Here is an 8,654-nt window from a genome sequence, read left to right on the forward strand (position 1 = left end):
TATAATCTATAAAGTCGAGGGTTTAGAGGCTTTAGGTGTTCTCGAGGCTTGTCTTTAAATTAATTCCTTTATTTCCTCAAAAGAAAATGAAAAAGAAAAAACAGTCTCTGTATATTCATTAATTTATTTTTAAATTTTAGTAAAGAACGGTAAGAATTGTTCCTCTATGTGTCTGTTGGCAATATAATTGGCTAAATAATACAACGGAGCCGCCATAGCAGCATCGAAATGAGCAAGCTCTTCCGCTGCTTGCGCCACCAACTGGGCAGCAAAATTCTTTGCCCCTTCAATCCCCATCAGCTTTGGATATGTCGCCTTATCGCTTGCCAAGTCTTTCCCGGCCGTCTTCCCCAATTCAACCGACGAATTCGTCACGTCCAATATGTCGTCTACCACTTGAAACAACAACCCTACACACCTTGCATACTTCCTCAGCCTCTCCACCTCCCCTTCACCTGCTCCTCCCATGATTGCCCCACAAACCACCGACGCCTCGAGGAGCTTCGCGGTCTTGTGCACATGAATGTACTCAAGTTCTCGCAGCGTCACTTCTTTGCCTTCGCTTTGAATGTCCGCCATTTGACCCGCCACGAGGCCTAATGATCCAACGGCCGAACTGTTGAGTGTTTTTATGTATATTTCATATCTGAAACCATTACAGTGCAACATATATGGGAGAACCGAAAGCAACAAAATGATGACATCCAACATAATGATGACCTCCAACATAATGATGACACATCCAATCCCACTAATCTTAATCTATTATCTATATGGGAGAACCGAAAGCAACAAAATGATGACCTTCAACATAATGATGACCTCCAACATAATGTTGAGTGTTTTTATGTATATTTCATATCTGAAACCATTACAATGCAACATATATGGGAGAACCGAAAGCAACAAAATGATGACATCCAACATAATGATGACCTCCAACATAATGATGACACATCCAATCCCACTAATCTTAATCTATTATCTATATGGAGAACCGAAAGCAACAAAATGATGACCTTCAACATAATGATGACCTCCAACATAATGATGACACATCCAATACTCCCCCTCAAGCTGGATCCAAAAGGTTGATAGATCCAAGCTTGCCAAGAAGAAGCTGAAACTGATGAGAGGCCAATGATTTTGTGAATAGGTCCGCAAGTTGATCCGAGCTCCTTACAAAATGCGTTTGGATAACCTGAGATTGAACTTGTGTACGAACATAGTGACAATCGACTTCAATGTGCTTGGTTCTCTCATGAAAAACTGGGTTGGAAGCAATGTGCATTGCAGCCTGATTGTCACAGAAAAGGGACATGGATTGATGATTGAAAACACCTAAGTCACACAGTAAACCTTTGAGCCAGATTAGTTCACACGCAGTAGATGCCATTGCCCGATATTCTGCCTCAGCACTGGATCTTGCAACGACAATTTGTTTTTTGCTTTTCCATGAGACAAGGTTGCCTCCCACAAACGTGCAAAATCCCGTTGTAGACTTACGATCAATGGAATTGTCAGCCTAATCTGCATCACAATAACCTGTAATCTGAGTGCTTGCATTTTTCTTCATGATTATACCACGTCCCACAGAACCTTTTAGATACCGAAGTATCCTTTTGACTAGGTTAAAGTGCTCCATCGTGGGAGAGTGCATAAATTGGCTAACAATACTGACAGCATAGGTAATGTCGGGCCTTGTGATGGTCAGGTATATCAACTTACCAACCAACCGCTGATAATAACTTATGTTTGGAAGAGATTGACCCTCTAAGCTGACTTTAAGTTTAATGTCAAGAGGTGTAGGGACCGGTTTAGCATCACTCATGTTTGCTTCCTTAAGGTGATCCAGAACATATTTACGCTGGTTAAGGAAGAAGCCCTTGTGAGATGTAGCCATTTCGATGCCAAGGAAGTATCTCAGAACACCAAGATCTTTTATTGCAAAGCGTTGCTGAAGGGAGTGCTTGAGTTCTTTGATTTCTTCAGGGTTATCTCCGGTGATAATCAAGTCATCAACATACACAAGAACAACCAATGTACCAGCGGTGCCTGAGCGTACAAATAAAGAGGAGTCCGCATTGCTTCTTCCAAAACCAACACTGATAAGGACTGAACTGAGCTTAGCATACCAGGCTCTCGGTGATTGTTTAAGACCATAAATTGATTTGTGCAGTTTACACACAACATCCTGTTTACGACTTTGAGAGTGACCCGGTGGTAATCTCATGTAGACGTCTTCTTCAAGCTCACCATGTAAGAAGGCGTTTTTTACATCCATTTGGTACATAGGCCATCCTTTGTTGACAGCCACAGACAAGAGTACGCGCACTGTGTTCATCTTTGCAACGGGGGCAAAGGTTTCCTTGTAATCCACATCAAATGTTTGAGTGAAGCCACGGGCCACTAATCGTGCCTTGTGTCTTTCAATAGACCCATCCGAGTTGAATTTAATCTTGTATATCCACCTGCAGCCTACTATCTTCTTTCCTTTGGGCAGTGGCACAATGCTCCAGGTTTTATGTTGATCTAGTGCATGCAGTTCATCCTGCATTGCTTGCTGCCACACTTGGGATTGGTTAGCTTCTTGAAATGATTGAGGCTCTTCATGCGCAGATATATTACTCAAATAGGCAGTGTAATTATGTGACAACTTTTGATAAGAACAGTAGTTGGATAAGGGGTGCTTGAGCTTGTACGTAACAAAGTCTTGCAGTCTTGCTGGTGGGTGCCTCTCACGAGTTGGATTTCGTCGAGGTATGGTAGGAAGAGACTCTTCTGAAGGTTCTTCAGGACCAATACTACGTAGAGTTTCATCTTCTACAGGCATGTTGCTGTCGTCATATGAATCCGGTTGATTTGGAGCCACAAGATCCATTGTGTGAGTTTGATCACCCGCATTGTTGAGTATCTCAGTCCTTGGCAGTGGAAACATGTCCAAGATAATCTCCCCCTGACTTGTACTATCCAGAGACTTACTGTAATAAGAGTTAGTTTCATGAAATTGAACATCCTTTGAAACAATTAATCTCTTAAGTTGTGGATTATAACACTTATACCCTTTTTGTGTGGACGAGTAGCCAAGGAAAATGCATTTAGTTGCCCTAGGATCAAGTTTGTCTCGATGTAATGATTGAACATGAACAAAACAGATGCATCCAAAGACTTTAAGGTGAGACAAGTCCACCTTTCTGTTCTTGACTATCTCCATTGGGGATTTGAACCCCAAAACCCTACTAGGTAATCTGTTGATCAGGTAAGCTGCTGTCATGACGCTTTGAGACCAAAAACGTTTTGGTACATTCATTTGTAACATCAATGCCCTAGTTTTTTCAAGGAGATCTGGTTTTTTCTCTCGGCAACACCATTTTGTTGGGGTGTGCCAACACAGCTAGTTTGATGTATGATGCCATTGTTGCTCAAATATTGAGTCATGACTTGGGACATGTATTATGTGCCATTATCAGACCTTAGGGTTTTGATTTGAGAAGAAAAATGATTTTTGACAAGGTTGTGAAAGTCCTTAAACACTTCCATCACCTCATTTTTTGATTTTAACAAATATAACCAGGTGGCTCTTGAATAATCATCAACAAAAGTTATGAAATATTTATAACCATCAAAAGATTCATTTGTTGGTCCCCATATATCAGAGTGTACAAGCTCAAAAAGATGAGAAACTCTAGACATCGAAGACCCTAGAGGTAGTCTTGTTGCCTTTGACAAATGACAAGTTTCACAGTGGGTTGATTCTTTGCCTAAGTCAGGAAATAAGGTGGATAAGATAGGTTGAGATGGATGAGCTAGTCGTTGGTGCCACAAGGTGGAAGCTTGAATGGAGGTATGGATGGACTTTGACTTGGCATGGAACCCACAGGAAGAGCTTTTTGATATGTAATAGAGACCATCAAGGTAAAACCCCTCACCAATCGTCCTCTTGGTTATACAATCCTGAAAAATGACAGCTTTTGGTGAAAAAATGGCCAAACAATTTAAGGAATTTGTGATTCTTCCCACTGAGAGAAGTTGAAATGGAAATGATGGGACATATAGGGCCATAGACTCTATTTGATCAGATATCAGGTGGATTTTTCCCTTTCCTACAATCCTAGGACCTTCACCATTAGCAACAGATACATGTGAAGGATTATGTAGTTTCTCAAATCTATGTAACTTTGACATTTGATTAGTCAGCATCAGCTAAAAAACCTGCAAATTTGCCCATCAATGCAGTAGTACTTCCATTTTCATGATCAACCGATCCATCCTCTTTTCCCTTCTTTTTTTGGAGATACGCTGCGAACTCATTTAAAAGGATGACAGGATTTGCAGTGAACTGTTGATAGGTATCAACATTGTTGATAGATGAAGATGTTGCAGTGTTGGCACGAGGGTGTGCTCGACTTGTCTTTGGTGCGGATTTATCCTTCATGAAGTCAGGTTTGAGTTCTGGATGTAGGATCCAGCACTTGTCTCTCACATGCCCGATGTTGTCACAATGTAGGCACTTTAAATGAGGGTTTTTTCCTTTATATCTTTTTTCATTTGTCAGGTAAGCCCTAGCTTCTGTCACGTTGGTTTTTATACCATTGTTCATGACTTTTCTCCTTACTTCCTCACGTTGGATAGTTGCACAGATACTAGTGAAGGATGGTAGCTCCGAGTTCATGAGAATGTGACTTCTCAAATCCTCATATTCTGAGCTCAAGCTAGACAATAATTGAAAATTTTTATCTTCTTCAGTTCTTTTAAGGAGCACAGAGAGATCAGTTGTGTGAGGTATGTACACATCTAACTCATTCCACATGCTTCTCAAAGAACCAAGATGTTGAACAAAGCTTTTACCTTCTTGCTGTATGTTGGAGATATCCTTCTTGAGTTGAAAGATGCGAGCTGCATTGTTTTGATTTCCATACATCTCCTTCACGGTGGTCCAAAGGATGAGAGACGACTCGGAATAGCTGAAGATTTCAGCAATATTCCTTTCCATAGAATTTAACAACCATGACATGACCAGTTGATCTTTACATAGCCACCCTCCATATTCTGGAGAAGAAGCATCTGGTGCAGGTTGACTGCCATTGATGAAACCGAGTTTGGATCTTCCACCGAGAGCAAGACTAACAGCCCTTGCCCATGGCAAATAATTAAACTCATTCAATAATACTGAATTGAGTCGTTGGTTTGGATTGATATCCATTTCAGAAGCGCTTCCAGATGAAGAAGCAATGATACTTCCATCTGCCATTGTTTTTGAAAAATAAACACAGCAGATTCGATATACAGAACTGGCTCAGGATGATGCCCGCTTTGATACCATGTTGAGTGTTTTTATGTATATTTCATATCTGAAACCATTACAATGCAACATATATGGGAGAACCGAAAGCAACAAAATGATGACATCCAACAAAATGATGACCTCCAACATAATGATGACACATCCAATCCCACTAATCTTAATCTATTATCTATATGGGAGAACCGAAAGCAACAAAATGATGACCTTCAACATAATGATGACCTCCAACATAATGATGACACATCCAATACGAACCAATCTCTGCAATGGCTCAAACCACACGCTCCGGTGAGACTGCTTTTGTTGTCTTAGTCGCAATGTGTTCAAAGGCAAGGGAAAGAAGCGCATCACCGGCTAGAATCGCGGTTTCTTCCCCGAAAGCCTTGTGGTTGGTAGGCTTTCCGCGACGAAGATCGCCGTTGTCCATGCAAGGAAGATCATCGTGAATAAGCGACATGGTGTGGATCATTTCAACAGCACAAGCCGTTGGGATTGCGAGCGACTCGTCCCCTCCGACTAATTCACATGAAGCGAGACATAAAACCGGCCGCACGCGCTTTCTGCCGGCCAAAAGCGAGTACCTCATTGCCCTGTGGATTTTCTCGGGGTACCGCAACGGCACAGCCTCGTTCAACGCTTTGTCCACCATCTTTGCCTTCGTTGACATGTACTCGTCGAATTTGAATACCGGCAATTGGGTAGTTTCGAGTGGTTTGGCAATTGATTCTTCATCGGCTAGGAATGGTTGGGATGCAGATGATGCGTCGGTCACTTGTGTAGAAAAAGGATTCTTCAATAAATGTTATCAACCCAATTACATGAATTACATAAATACACTGTTGTTGGGAAGTTAGGTTCGTAACTGAAACTATACAATGAATTACATAAATACATCGTAACAACATCAGAACAATAATATCGACAATTAAATTTTAATATGGTTGAATATTTTTTTATTGATAATTTCTAAAATTACAATATGCAAGTATATATAGGAAATAACCATATAGTTGATTCTTATGATTGATACAATTGATACAAAACAAGAAAGCAAATATCTAGTTAATTGATACAATCAACACTAATAGAACGGTAATCATTCCAACATATTTGCTCAAATCAACATTGATTAAATGCTACTCTAGGCAAATATCTTATATGATTGTTGACTTTCTCAACACTCACTAATCACCCTTAATTAGTATTAACTTGTCTTGAAATGTGATGACAGATGGTCACAAGACTCACAACCTCTTTCAGAATTGAGAATCGAGTTAATTACATATAAAGCATCTCTAATTATACTATCAAGTCAAATTTTAAGTAAAGAGACTATCTTTTAAGCTCCTTAAAAAGTTTATATCCAAGCATAAGTTTAATTTAGGAAGTCTTAATGTTTATGAACCAATTGATATAGACTTTTTAATTTGCAAATTGTTATTATATATTTAGAAAGAAAAATAGATTTGTAAATGATGCAAATAGGGTTAAAATCACTGAAAATACTTGCAAGAATGCAAGGTAATTGTAGTATAATTGCTCATGCAAGGTCATTGTCCACAAAGATTGTTTGATTAATTCATAATTAAATCAACTCTTAATTAACTATTGAAACAGATTTTTATCAAAGATTTGAGCTTTTTGAGTTTGAAAATGTTGAATTAACAATTAAAGAACCTAGAAGTTAGAAAATAAAGGCAGCAAACATAAAAACGTTTTTTTAATTAAAACAATTTAGGAAAAGACTAGGGTTAAGCCGTCACCGTTACAATCCTATGCAATTCTATCAATTACTTATAAATTTCCACATCCATGCTTTGAAGGTTAGGTTTTCCTAACACATATTTTCCTTATGATGTTCAAGCGAAAACGTATATCTAACATGCAATCCGTCTGTGATGTTCAGATTAAATATAAACATGCAAGACTCATTAAACTTCGTGAAAACCCTTTGAAAAACCATGCAACCCTTAAGAGCGTGATGTTCGCCTTAAGTGAACTTACAATTACTAATCACAAGAAGCCCTCCTCAATTTCAGGGTGATGTTCCAACATAAATTGCATCAAATAACTTGTCTACATACCCTAATGGTGATCAATCATTAAAATATATAGATAGATTTAATCGTGGTGATTAATAATTCAAAGCAAACATGCATCCATTCATAAGCAAATTAATAAAATTACATATTCATGCTACGGTTCATGGCCTAACCCTAGCAAAAGAATTAGTTACGCATACTCATAATAAAAATCAAAGGAAATATCATTCAAATGAGTCAAAGGAATGAAAACACCTTAAAGTAGAAAATATCCACGAACCCTAGCAATCACTCTTTTTCTCTCCCCCCCTATTTAAGAACGGCCAAGCAATATAATTGTTGAGCCCCCCTACAAACCCTAAAACATAGGTCTCTTATTCCAACTCGGGAAGTAAATAATAAAAATAAAATACTTAGAAAATAAAATCCTAATTAAACTAGGAAAAACTGCAAGGGAACTGTCCAACCACGTTTTAACCTCAGAAATCCTCCAAATCCGGCCCATAATCGCTTGTTTTAAAGATCGGGACGTTCTGAACACATCTCCAGAAGACCACGAACCCATCCGAGGTCATCTTGGACTTCAAAAATGCAATTCAAGCCCAAAATGTCACTATTCTAGCACTGCACATTGCTCATTTATTTTATCGCCATAAAATAACCACTTGGTAGAAAATTCTGATATTTTGACACGATCAAGCCAAGTGACTCACGAACATCCTCCAACTAGAATTACTCCAAAATTCGTCCATTTAATTATGTTTTTCTCCAGAGGAAGTCGAAAGTCCTAAATTAGAAATACAATTCAAAGTATCAAAATTCTTTCAAAATATTAATCAAAATATACCAAGAATAGGGTTAAATATATACTATAAAATCCGCTCATCATGGTTCGTGGGTCTTCCGCGTCGAAGATCGGCATTGTCCATGCAGGGGAGATCATCCTGGATAAGTGAGCAGGCGTGAATCATTTCGAAAGCACAAGCTGTTGGAAGGGCAAGAGACTCATCCCCTCCAACCAGTTCACATGAAGCAATGCATAAAACTGGAAGTACACGCTTGCCGCCACCCAAAAGCGAGTACCTCATTGCCTTATGGATTATGTCGGGATGTTGCACCGGCACCGCCGCATTCAACGCTTCGTCCACCATCTTCGCCTTCGCCGCCTTGTATTCGTCAAATTCGAACACGCTAGAGTGACCGGTAAGTTTTGTAACGGTTGAATGAAACTTCATGAGGCCAATGATGGGGTTTCTGAGAAGTGCTGGACTTCTGTAGCTTCGGAGGATGGTTGCAAAAAGACCCAT

The 8,654-nt window shown here is 39.4% G+C and overlaps 1 pseudogene; it reads right to left on the reverse strand.

Annotated features, from left to right (window-relative positions):
• Nucleotides 1-129: 129 nt before the first annotated feature.
• Nucleotides 130-8,654, reverse strand: LOC137707714 (geranylgeranyl pyrophosphate synthase, chloroplastic/chromoplastic-like; annotated as a pseudogene).

The sequence above is a fragment of the Pyrus communis genome, chromosome 11, assembly GCF_963583255.1.
Source record: "Pyrus communis chromosome 11, drPyrComm1.1, whole genome shotgun sequence".
Taxonomy (NCBI): Eukaryota; Viridiplantae; Streptophyta; class Magnoliopsida; order Rosales; family Rosaceae; genus Pyrus; species Pyrus communis.